The following is a 13256-nucleotide window of genomic DNA, read 5'->3' as shown; positions in this document are numbered from 1 at the left end:
AGCGACAGCGATCATTCAAGCTCAGATTCGGTGGGTTATCTGGATTCAGTTACAGAAGTAGAGAGTGAACCAGCTAGCCTTTCACTTCAAGGCATCTTGCCTTATCAGTACGAGCCTCCTGCCCGGCAATCGAACAACGAGGCAGAAACTTGTGAAAGAGAAGCGGATTCCGCAGCCGGCGAGACTCGAGTCGGCAATACTGAATGGTAAATTCTGTTTTATTTAATTTGAACTGCACTAAATGTCGATCTTAATTTGTCATCTGTTCCTCACACGTCCGGCAGATATTGTTTTTTTTTTATGTTATGTACAATATTCAGGTGTACATGTCAATGCTGTGAAAGCATGCCCACTGCAGATGAATGGGTATGCTGCAGAGAGATCTGGCAGGTGATGGAACAAATAGACAGTTTGCAACCTACTGACCAGATAGAAGACACCGACGAGAAACCAAGGCAGAGTCCTGCACGGGTCTGATTTTCAAGACCCGCTCCCACCCCGCACCCGCAACATGCAATACCGAACCCGCCCCGCTACCCGCACATATTACCAATTAGTTCCGCAACCCGACCCGACCCGTCGGCACAGGATCCCCGACCCGAACCCGCATATATGAGCACTGAGCAGTGAAAACGTGCAATTATTAACACACGCAGTTGCGTTGGATTTCGCTCTTGAGGAAGTGTTGGAAAATGCTGTATTCTCCGCTGGAGAGCTTCACCTCAGCCATTCAGAATGTACAGCGCTCAGAAGCAGATTGATGCGCTGCAGAGGTTATGATTATACACGGTCCCGCGGGGGAGAGGTCTGAGGATTTAAACATTAAACTAAATTATTATTATTTTAATATATTTATTATGCAACACCCGCGACCCGACCCGCATCATCTTTGTTTTGCCCAGAACCGAACCCGGAAAAAAGTGTTTGAAAAAATACCACCCGCGAATCACCTTTTTTGCGGGTCACCCGTCAGGTACCCGCGGGTACCCGACCCGATGCAGGACTCTGAACCAAGGTGCATTATTAGCCACCCAGGCTTTAGAGAAGGCTGTCTCAGTGTTTGGACACTGAAAATAGCGTATCTTCAATACAAACAACAACACAGAGCAGTTGATGGCCCACTACACCAGTAAGTAAATATTGATTGACCCAACTGCCTATTGCAGCTTTGCTTTCATAAAATACTTTTAGTCGCTACAGATATGGTACACTTTTAAAGATACCATTAAACTCTTTCAAGCAGTCAAAAACAGCTTGGCTTTTATGTTTTCTGTTTATGCAAGTTCAATGTATGCTTGGGAAAAGAAACAACTACACATGTGAGGAAATATATAAGAGGTCTATGATTCTGTCAAGCAGTCATGTACAACCTCATATTTATTTTGTACAAGTAAAATACAAATATCATGTTATAAGCCAATTTGTAACCATTGCTACATAATAGTACTACATAACATTTTATTTTTCTCCAAATATATTTATAATCTGTATACTTTCTTTTCATTAGGAAGTATCGATATACAGCTTATCGACAGTTTGTACGTTGGTGCTGGGGTGTACTCGGCCCAAAAATCAGAGTCCCGCTGCCTGCATGTGCTGTAACCGAGATACGGAAGACTTACCCTGAACCGGGAGGCCGCTATCAAGGATTTCAATGGCCAAATCTGTAATTTGACATAAGTCATGCAGCTGAACTGGTTAAAATGGTTTGGCATGATGTAAATAATTTACAAAGTACGTCATTTCCAATATTATTTTTCCAAAGAAACATGTAAATATAACAACATTTTCCAAATCACAAGTTTGTAAGATTGTATTAATTTACTGTTTGATAAATAAAAAAGGGTTCTTTTGTTAATTTTTCACTTGTAACATTTTATCTTTATTGCAGTGTACATTAGTCTATTTTGGTACATGTGCGAGCCCACAAATAATTAAAAGTGGTAAAAATAATAAAGATATTCAGACGTAATTCATTTTTGGCCTTACTTATTTCACTTCAACTTTTATATATTTCAGTCACTAGGCAAGTTCACTGTACTCTGGTGACATTTAGATCAAGCTGGCATAACACCTGTAGTAACTTAATTCTGACCCGGGTTTTGTGCACAATCTTCCAGCACCCATGATCAATGTTTATAGCAATCAGGAAACATTCACAGCTCACAACTACACATCGCTTCCCCATCATGAATTGTTAGATAAAAAAAGTTTAGCGAGGTCCGTTTACACATATGTTGAGCGAAAATAGCGGAAGGATACAAAACAAACAATCCAGACGAGGCTGTAGTTTGCCACGTGTGACGTCACACAGCTGGGTTAATGGCTGGCAAGCTTTTCGCTACCGGAGCGGAATAACAGGGGAAAGTGGCACACATTTCATGTTATTTGGGGGGTATTTATGGAAAGAATCATTGATGTTGATATGTCAAATGAAACAGTGGAAAGTGATGAAGTGATTTATCAACACAGAATAACATTTATTTTGGACATTTAATGGACTTTAAGTAAAGCTTTGACAAAGGTTTTTTGAAAAAAGGTTTTATTTAATTTGTCTTCCTTTGTGAGATTAACTGTAAAAAGATTAATTAGAATAGTGAAATTACAAAGAGAGCAGGGACTTTCGTGGGAGAAAAAGGTTCCTGTGTCTGATTGGCTGGGCGGAATGCAAACCACGCCCCGTCAAACTCCCAAAGACTTTTGTGAAGCCGCCATTTTCTTATCCTCGCATTGCATTATTAGCATTAGCATTAGCCCAGCGCAGAAATGCAGAGAGACTAACTTATGACAACACAAAATAAAACATGGGAGCGGAGGAGATGAGGAGGTGTCGGCGTTCTGGCCCTTTACTCGGAAGGCTTCAGTACTAGCTGCTGGGAGTCCCAGCAGCTTCTACTGAAGCCAGTCTCTAACTCCGGGGACTTCCGGCCGGGGATTTTGGGCGGCAGTATAAGCCGTGAAGTTGTTTGCGGCCTGCCAGTAAACCCAAAGCAGAAGAAGAAGAAGTGACGTCAGCGGCTTAATTTGACCAATCCACCCCCAGGAACTAATTTCCGATGTGAACGCGATCTGTACTTAGTTCATGAGAACTAAAGAGTTCTCAGGAACCTTTGTGGGAAAAGTACTTGGTGTGAACGCGCCTTTTGACTTCTTCACTCCCTACACAAGGCAACAACTAAATGAGCACAACAGGGAGTGAGGAGAGACCCTTAAACCTCCCACAGGGAAGTTAACTCAGGAGCTATAGCCTGTCCTTAGGTGGAGGCAAGCTAAAAACATCTATATATCCAGCAGCAGCAAGTGTTGGCAGAGCTTTCAGGTGAGCAGTGATACATCAGGCATGTTGGCCAGACTGAGCTTCAGCTGCAACAACTTGAAGCAGCACAGTCTAGTGCAGTGTTTCTCAAATAGAATGTTGCAGCAATTACATATTCTTGTAGGCCCACCCTGAGGTTAGCATAGTAAATAGCTAACATTAGGCTGGGAACACCACGTCACCACCTCTAAGCTAAAGGCGGCTAATGTTTGGCGTGACAACACAGTCTCACGACATTTCGTGTCATAGTCACGAAATTAATCTATTGATTTGTGTTCACCAACACGATTTCCCCATTTTTTTCGTGTCACACAGAAGGATTTTAAAAGCAATGTAAATAATAACAAATTAGAAGGAAAAAGAGATTTAAAAAATACAGATTTCAGTATTCTGACACAGAACGATTTTAGAAGCAATGTATTTATATTGGTAGCATGTTTTATGCCTGCACCAAATAATAACAAATTAGAATGAAAAAAAAATTACAAAAAATACAGATTTCAGTTTTCTGAGGCTCTGAACCATTTATTTTCCTCGCGGATGGCAAAAAAGCTCCGACATTATACTATTTAAAATAAAAGGGTTAGGCTTAGGGTAAGATATTGAGTAAGAAAATGTTTTTACGAACCACACAGCTTCCGGTCTTCCAAGACCTGACCGGACAAAAAGACGTGGTGAAGGCATGAAACATACTACCAATAGAAATACATTGCTTTTAAAATCGTTCTGTGTGACATGAAAAAAATGCTTTTATGTTCCTGTCTGAAGTGAAACTTACAGGAATTGAAACTTACTCGTGTATCAGTGTGAAATTGTTGAAATGGCTCAAATCAAAACAAGGGCAACATCTACTTCTCATTTGAGTAATCTTGTTGGCACTTGGCGAAAGCTGTTGGTGTCTGAACTGCCAACTGTCAGGGATATCCTGAGGTATGGCATCTACTTGAGGGATCACAGTAAAGATGATAGGAGGAACTACCCACTGGACCAGCTGGTGGGTGACATCTTCCCTGGTCTGATTGGTCAGTGGAGCAAAGCGAATGCTCTTTTCAAACCACCTGTTATTAATGAAAAGGTGACCATCATGTCCAAGCTCAAGGAGGTCTGGAATCAGGCAGTGAAGTGTTCCCTTGGGAAGGGCAAACTTGATGCCAAAGAGAGGTTCAGTGTCAAGGTAGACCAATTATTCGATATTTTGACTTGCAAGTGTCAGATTACCAGTTGTGAGGGGGTTAATGTGATCCAAGCCCACATGAACTGTTCCTGCAGCAGAGAGGAAAGCAAAGGATTCCTTTAAAATATCTTGCATCAAGGGACAGAAAGAGAAGGTTGGCAGACAAGCACCCCACCAAATGGGGGCCCCTGATCTGCAGGAGCACAAGAGACAGGTGAGGACATTGGAAAGACAGGGGATGGAAAACATGGCTGAGGAAAGGAGGACCTGCAGCTTCAACAAAAGTACAGAAAAACTATGATGATATTCCAAATATTGCGCTTGCTTGTGTAAGGTATGGCATAGGGCTGAGACCAACCACAGCTCTGATTGATGCAGGAATCATCACAGAAGACAACACAAATAAAATGATTGATAAGAACAAGGTCAAGAGAGCACAGGACAAGTTGACGAGAGAGCTGGGAGGAGAGTTTGAGGAGAAGTGCAGGGAGAAGGGCGGATTGACCTGATCAATGTGATGATGGGAGCTGAGGGCAGTGACCAATCTTTTCCTGCAAAGATCAAAGAAGAACACTATTATCCATGTTGGTTTAACGTGAAGGTCAAGCACTCCTGGATCGAAGGGCCTGGGCACATCCTGTTTCAGCTAGGCTGCCTCAAGTCCCAGAGGAAGGAGGTGCTGGACCTTGTGATGCCAACTGTGAGAAGATCTGCTTGGTAGGCCCACAGTGGCCATCCTCCTAACACTGCTGTGCTCTGAGGATCAGAAGGAGAGAATTGAAGGGGTGGAGAGATTCCTGGCCATTAGGGGAGAGGGGACCCAGACACTCAGCTGGGGGACTCCTCTGTCTGGACCAGAAGGACACCTGACATCAATTGTGATGCTTCCAGCATTGGGGCCTTGATCAGCTGGTCAGAAGTGGGGTTGCCAGAAACTGACCATGATCAAAATCGATTATTTGGCAGCCCTGGCGAATAATAATCGATTATTCGACCGACCGACCCGACCCCCCCGCCCCCCCCCCGCGGGAGAGAAAAGAAAAAAAACTCAGACAAAAGGAATTCCGTTGTTTTCTTTACTGGAACATGTTTAACAGTACAAACAAAATAAATGACAAATAAACCAAAATCAACATGATGACATGATGCAGCTCCTTGAACTCTTTTTACCTGCCGCTTTGTTCATCTTTAGTCGCACGTGTGAGGGAGAGGGGGGGTGGGGGCGGGGTCGGTGTGTAGCGTGCTGCAGCAGCAGTCTGCTCTGCACGCAGGCTTCCTCCAAGTTTACAGTAAAACAAACTGTTGGTGTGACCAATGGCCATTTACAATGTATTACTATTACTATTATTAGCATTAGTCTATATTTTGGTTGAAACTAAGCCAGAAAAAAAAAAAAACATAAATAATAATACAAAAATATATAAATTAAATCGATTTTTAAAAATAATATTCGATTATGGAGACTGTAACGAATATTCGAATAATCGAATAATCACTGGCATCCCTAGTCAGAAGGTGTGTCAGAGCCACCTCTCACCTGCTTGCTAAGCACCTCAGAGGTGAACAACGTCATCAAAACCCCCATGGAGGTACTCAACTGGCCTTGCCATACTCAAAGCATTGAGAGGGTTGTTAAAATGGTGACAGTGGCTTCTGCTAAGTAAAGTGTAGAAATACAAAACGATGTAGGTTAGAGTTATCCTATCCACAAAATAAGCTCATATTTGAATTCCCCATACAAAACACATACTTTAGACACCCCTCATGTTAGGATTTCCTTCAGATTCATGTTGGCACCTGAGTATGACCCACCCTGCTGGGTTGGGTGTGATGACGTCTAGTGGTCTTATTTAGCCACTTGATAGCAACCACCATTTTAATGATACATACAAGCTTCAGACATTCAATGGTGGTGTGTTGACTGGCATATTTTATGTTGTACAGTAGGACCACCTACAAATCTTGTAAGCCAGACCTTATTTTAGGAATTGTACCAAAAATGTATTTTTAAAAAAAGATTTAAATTTGAGGCGTGGTAGCTCGCAAATGCTAAAATGCTAACGGGTTTCCAGGTTAATTATGATCCATTCTTGCACCACTCTATTGGGGTATGTGTGCCCCTAGGGTTACTTCGGAGTACTGCAGGGGGTAAGAAAGATTTTTTTTTTTAAATGCTTGCATTATCCCTTGTTTTTTGTATTGGTAGTTGGTGAAGGGAAATCAACGAAATGTTCCCTGTGGCTATTCACTGTATCATGTCATGTCATCTGACTTTGAGTTGCTCAGACACAAGCAATCTTAACTCATTAAAAACAATGAAACATAAAGGTCAGTACCTTCCATTCGGCATGTCTGAGTTCACTAACAACCTCTTTATGTTATTTAATCTTAAAACCAATTCAGTTTGTCTATCCATAAAAATGTGTACTGTCTATAGCTCATTGTGAAAGATGATTAGCATTGAATGACCCCTGCAGGAGTTACGGATTAAATCGCAGGGCGAAAGCTTTTAAAGTGTGCTATGAAGTCAGACTCGTAAAACCGTAACTGCATTGTTTACTTTGCAGAGAGCAGGTGTAAGAGAGGGTTAAATGCGGTCCTTAAACCGCAGCCTAGAGCCTGTAGTTTCCACTATAACAGTTATCATTAAAGTCTTATCTCCCACATGGAAGGAATATATATGAACCTATATATTTTTAATATATGTCACATATATGTTTAACATATATGTGACATATCCGAAATTGGACCCCTACATATATGTCTCTGAACATACAGGACTGTCTCAGAAAATTAGAATATTGTGATAAAGTTCTTTATTTTCTGTAATGCAATTAAAAAAACAAAAATGTCATACATTCTGGATTCATTACAAATCAACTGAAATATTGCAAGCCTTTTATTATTTTAATATTGCTGATTATGGCATACAGCTTAAGAAAACTCAAATATCCTATCTCTAAATATTAGAATATCATGAAAAAGTATACTAGTAGGGTGTTCAACGAATCACTTGAATCGTCTAATTAACTCGAAACACCTGCAAGGGTTTCCTGAGCCTTGAAAAACACTCAGCTTGGTTCAGTAAACTAAATCACAAGTATGGGGAAGACTGCTGATCTGACTGCTGTCCAGAGGACCGTCATTGACACCCTCCATCAGGAGGGTAAGACACAAAAAGAAATTTCTCAAAGAGCAAGCTGTTCACAGAGTGCAGTTTCAAAGCACATCCACAAAAAGTCTGTTGGAAGGGGGAAATGTGGCAGGAAACGCTGCACAACCAAGAGAGATGACCGCAGCCTTAACAGCATTGTGAAGAAGAGTCGCTTCCAGAATTTGGGGGAGCTTCAAAGACAGTGGACTGAAGCTGGAGTCCAGGTATCAAAAGTCACTGTTCACAGACGTGTCCGGGAAATGGGCTACAATAGCCGTATTCCCATGGTCAAGCCACTTCTGAACTCAAGACAACGGAAGAGGCGTCTGACTTGGGCTAAGGAAAAGAAGCACTGGACAGTTGCACAGTGGTCCAAAGTCCTCTTTTCAGACGAAAGCAAGTTTTGTATTTCATTTGGAAGTCAAGGCGCCAGAGTCTGGAGAAAGGCTGGAGAGGAGCAAAATCCAAGTTGCTTGAAATCCAGTGTGAAGTTCCCACAGTCAGCGATGGTTTGGGGAGCCATGTCAGCTGCTGGTGTTGGTCCACTGTGTTTCATCAAGCCCAGAGTAAATGCAGCTGTGTACCAAGAGATTTTAGAGCACTACATGCTTCCGTCTGCTGAAAAGCTCTATGGAGATGAGGAATTCATTTTCCAGCATGATCTGGCACCTGCCCACAGTGCCAAAACCACCAGTAACTGGTGTACTGACCATGGCATTACTGTCCTCGATTGGCCTGCAAATTCCCCTGACCTGAACCCCATAGAGAATATGTGGGGTATTGTGAAGAAGAAGCTGAAAGACACCAGACCCAACAATGCTAATGAGCTAAAGGCCGCTATTGAAGCATCCTGGGCATCCATAACACCTCAGCAATGCCACAGGCTGATTGCCTCCATGCCACGCCGCATTGATGCAGTAATCCGTGCAAAAGGATTCCCAACCAAGTACTGAGTGCATTAATGGACATTTTCAAATGTTTGATTGTGTTTTGCTGTTATAAATCTTTTTTTTTTACTTGGTCTGAGGAACTATTCTAATTTTTTGAGATAGGATTTTTGAGTTTTCTTAAGCTGTATGCCATAATCAGCAATATTAAAATAATAAAAGGCTTGCAATATTTCAGTTGATTTGTAATGAATCCAGAATGTATGACATTTTTGTTTTTTTAATTGCATTACAGAAAATAAAGAACTTTATCACAATATTCTAATTTTCTGAGACAGTCCTGTATATGTACATATATATCCATATATGCACATATATGCACACACATATATGTACATATGGGTGCAGTGTATATGCACATATAGGTTTCACATATATGCACATATAGGTTGCACATATATGCACATAGGTTTTACATATAGGTTTCACATAAATGCACATATATATAAAACATATATGTGCAAATAAGTTTCACATAAATGCGCATATAAGTTTAGCCTATATGTGCATATATGTTTATTTACCTATGTTCAAGGATTATACATAGCCTACCTACATAAAAAAATACAACACACAAAATGTATAAGTCATTAACATACATTTATTGTCAATAAACATCAATTATTTAGTCTGCTTTTGGCTAACCCTGAGCTCTGGCAGCTTGTTGCTGATGGCTGTACCCAGCTGGCCCTTCGTTGTGTGTGGCCACTTCTTCATTGTTCAAGTAATTCTCTTCATTAAAATCTCGAACACAGTCAATCGGCAGAATGCTCCTAAGTCCCTTGTCACTACCTTCTGTCCACTCCCCCAAGGCAAACGTGCACATGGTGACATTAATTTAATTTAATTTGTATGTTTGTTCTGTCTGTTGTGTTTTCCTGTATCCGTGAGCGGTTGGAATTTGAAAGAGCGGGCACTCTGGCAGCGCATGCACATAAACATGGGGATGACGTCATGAATGCGCGCTCGTTGTGAGTGGCGCTTTTCTATGACGTCAAATTCTGCAGCGAATGTCTCTATTATTCTCAAATAATATAAAAAAACGTAAACAACTAAAGGTAACATTTAGTGAAAACTTGTGGTTCAGATTATGATGCTGGTGTGCACATCTGGAGGTGTTGATGCAAGCACATCTAGTTTAAGGGAGCCAGAACATGCAGGAGGTAAACCATGACCCATCTATTCTCGGTCCACCTTGACAACCACAAGAAGAGCTTGACAAAGATGCTGGACAAAGGGTTATCTCAAGTAGTTTGCTACCATAACAACCAGGTCCCAAATCTGTTTGGTGATCCCCTGACCATCAAACTAAATGTTTGCCTTGAACCCTTGACAATCCTTAATAAGTTATCTCCCAAACAACTGTCTAGGTTACCAGAAAAGTTTTCTGTGTGTTAAATATTATTCAAGCTCCCCAGAGGATTAACCAATTTGAAGTCACGTCAACCTTTGAGTACATTTAGATCCCAAATCGTTCTGGTTCTCTAAAAAAGCAACATGTATTTATGGGTTTAATTTGCTTTAGTTTAAGTGTGATGTTAATAACGCCAAGGCCACTGGTTCAAAACCTATATGGGCCCAACGTTCTTTAAGGTGGGCTGTAACTCAGGAACTTGGCTTAGGAGGATCCCTGCTTGTAGTCCTTGAATGGATCAAGTGTGCAGTGTGGACTAGTACTCTTAGAGGTACCATTTCACCTCCAAGGCAATGCAGAGGTGCCGTTAAGGAAGGCACCGGACCACAACACTAATACCAGGACGCTGTATAGGCTACTATATAATAATGGGAAGTGTTAAATGCAGAGACCACATTTGCGGTGCTGATTTCGATTGACTCCTCAATGGTCATGTCCATTTGTGTTAAAACATTTCTCTGTTCTTTGTGAACATACAGCCTTTTCTTACTCAGTATGATGCTTAGCTTGAAACTGAAAACAGACAAGTTCTACTGAAAGCAGAAACATGTCCTTTTTTAACTGCCAGTGAAGAAACAAAACCTAAGGCCTTCAGTCCTGTGTTTTTGTTTAATCTTTTTCTCTCTCCGAACCACTTTATTGACGTTCTCTCCAAACAAAAGAGAAAAAACATTATGCCGAGGAAGAATTGGGCAAAGTGCCGGAGTATGCACCTGGGACTCCCAGAAGGTGTTAAAACACCAGGAGCCCTCTCCCAGAAAGCAGGGGAGGGATCATATTAGGCTAGCAGGTGCAACCTTCACATTAAAGCAAGAACTAAGGCCTTCCTAATAAATGTCTTTATGACTGCATCTGTTTTCAAGTCCTGTGGTGGTAATGTCAGTGAGAGGGAGGAATGTTTTATGGGGATAGCAAACACACCATTTACGAGTGGTATAAACAAGTATGTTGTACAGAAACACTATAAAGACTGGATAAAATACTCTGTGGATGAGATTTCCATTATAGTGCTTAAGGGCCGGCCAACCCCAAACCCTAAGCCTAACCCTAACCCTGACCCTAAGACAGGGCAAAACACTTTCCCTTCACCCTTCAAGAAAAGCCAATAGCTAACCATTTGAGTTGTGCAGTGTTTCCTAGATCTGAGAAAACATGCTAACTATGACAGTAACATTTCTCTTTATCCCAAATTACAGTATGTATTATTTGAAGGCTATGGGGACTCCCAGCTATACTGACAAAAAAAGTACTGCTTCCTGAAGATAGATAGGTCTATATTGACATATTTTTTCAAGCAAGCTACCAAAAGGTATAAATGTCAGCCAGACAGGTTGTTGTAAATTGAAATACCCATAAAATCTTAAATTTTCAAAATTCTTTGATTCATTTGAGGAAATTGCTCCTGGTGCATCTGGTTAACGTAAAAAAACATAGTAAGGGGAAAAAAGAAATAAAATGGCAAACAGACAGTTTCTTTTAACACAGCATTTCAATTAATGCTGGGTGAAAGTGCTGGCTGCACTTTTTTTTATTGTTTGTATTGTTGTTTTTACAAGTATCACCATTTTATTATGACTAGCATCGCTGTGAACATAAACCAGTAGATTCTTGCTCTCACACTTTTCATGAATAAGCGTCACCGCACAGTCTGACATCCGTACAGCGAGAAGAACAAAAAAGTATGAATTTTCCACCAGCTTCAATCAGTTTCCGCTCCCAGATCTACCAAGGAGTTTTCTGTTCTTTGTTCTGATTTTATCTGTCGGTCTAAAGCACTATTTTCCTCAAATTTCTGCGGCGACATCACCAGCGCTTTTCTCAAAAGTTAAGATATTTTAAACTAGGACTACTATGTGTGACTGCGCAAAAAATGGCGGTGTGCTTATAAATACATTGCGGGTGCTGCGCTTTTTCACGAGGCAGCCGCGTGTAAGGGCATTTACTCATTCCTCATTGGAAACAATTGAAAAAGACGCTACAACTACGAGAAAAGCACTATGTGAACACAGGCCTTTAGTAGGCCCTTAATGCTTTAGTTAAGAAGGTCTGGGGGCACATTTTTAAACGCATCAAAGCATGGTATATTGCAGGCCTTGGGCTTTTCCAGCTGCACAGTTTTCATGAGGGGTTGCTTATTGTTTTGATGTATCAGTCTTGCCATCATTAATTTATCGGTCAAGGCTGTTTCATAGATAATGACAAAGAACAAGGGTTTATTCCTGTTGTAAAACAACATTTCCAGTGACATCATGAACACATCCTCACATCTCCTGCTTGTTTAGATACCTAACTTCATTATGGCTAACATTGTGGTTTGTCCACTGAAAGCCTGGGTTTGTGTTTATAGCAGCAACATTGCTTTTAAGTGACTCAGCATTTGAAACTTCTCTCCGTCTGAGGTCACTGTCGAAGATCTCGGCTTGTGGTCCTGCTGCTGTTTGTATTCAAGGGGGCGGGGGGGACATTTTATGGTATCGCACCTGTTTGTTTGCTAAAGCCATGACTCATTTGCATTCATGTAGAATTGTTATAGATTGTTGTTTGACATCTTGTTCTCATTTGTTGCAGGCTGTAATGATACACCGTGAAATAACAATACGGTCATCTCTGAGCTTCTTTGCACGTAAGCTTGTGGTTTTATGGGTTTATTCTATTAAAATGTAACATGTTTACCTGTTGCGAAAGTCCCACAAATGTCAGTATGCATAAAACTGTCGTGTCCGAGTTCATGACATCATCAGGAGTCGATCAGCGCTCTGTGAACTTCACCATCTTCTCTGTAAACTGTGCCTGGATGACGGCTGCTTCCAGCGTACCCGGAAGCTTTTTGACATCCTACTCGATCCATCTTTTTCAATAATGTTCCCATAATCATTTCTGTCATGTAGATTGTCTACGTTTTACTTTATCGTGTTGTTATTCTGGGAAGGGTTCCTCATCAATCATGACTTCCTTGAGCTTCTGGGAGAAGTTTCCCCCGTTAATAGTTTATTTTGGGAGTCTTTCCTTATGTCTGTGCTGTACAGTTTGTAAGGTTCACCCAGCTTTACTTGGAATTTGTGAAATTGGGCTATACAATCGCAATTTGATTGTTGAGCCAAGTATGATCAGTGCCCAGATGGTGACCTTTAGATATGTGTCATAACTTTTTGAAGGGAAGTCAACTTCCGGCGTTCCTTCTCAGTTGCAGGTCTCTCTTTGACTCTGGGGCCTTAATGGTACCCCACTGTATCCATAACGGTGAACAGTAC

Source organism: Notothenia rossii (assembly GCF_949606895.1).
Source record: "Notothenia rossii genome assembly, chromosome: 7".
Taxonomy (NCBI): Eukaryota; Metazoa; Chordata; class Actinopteri; order Perciformes; family Nototheniidae; genus Notothenia; species Notothenia rossii.
Note: the sequence above shows the minus strand (reverse complement) of the source record.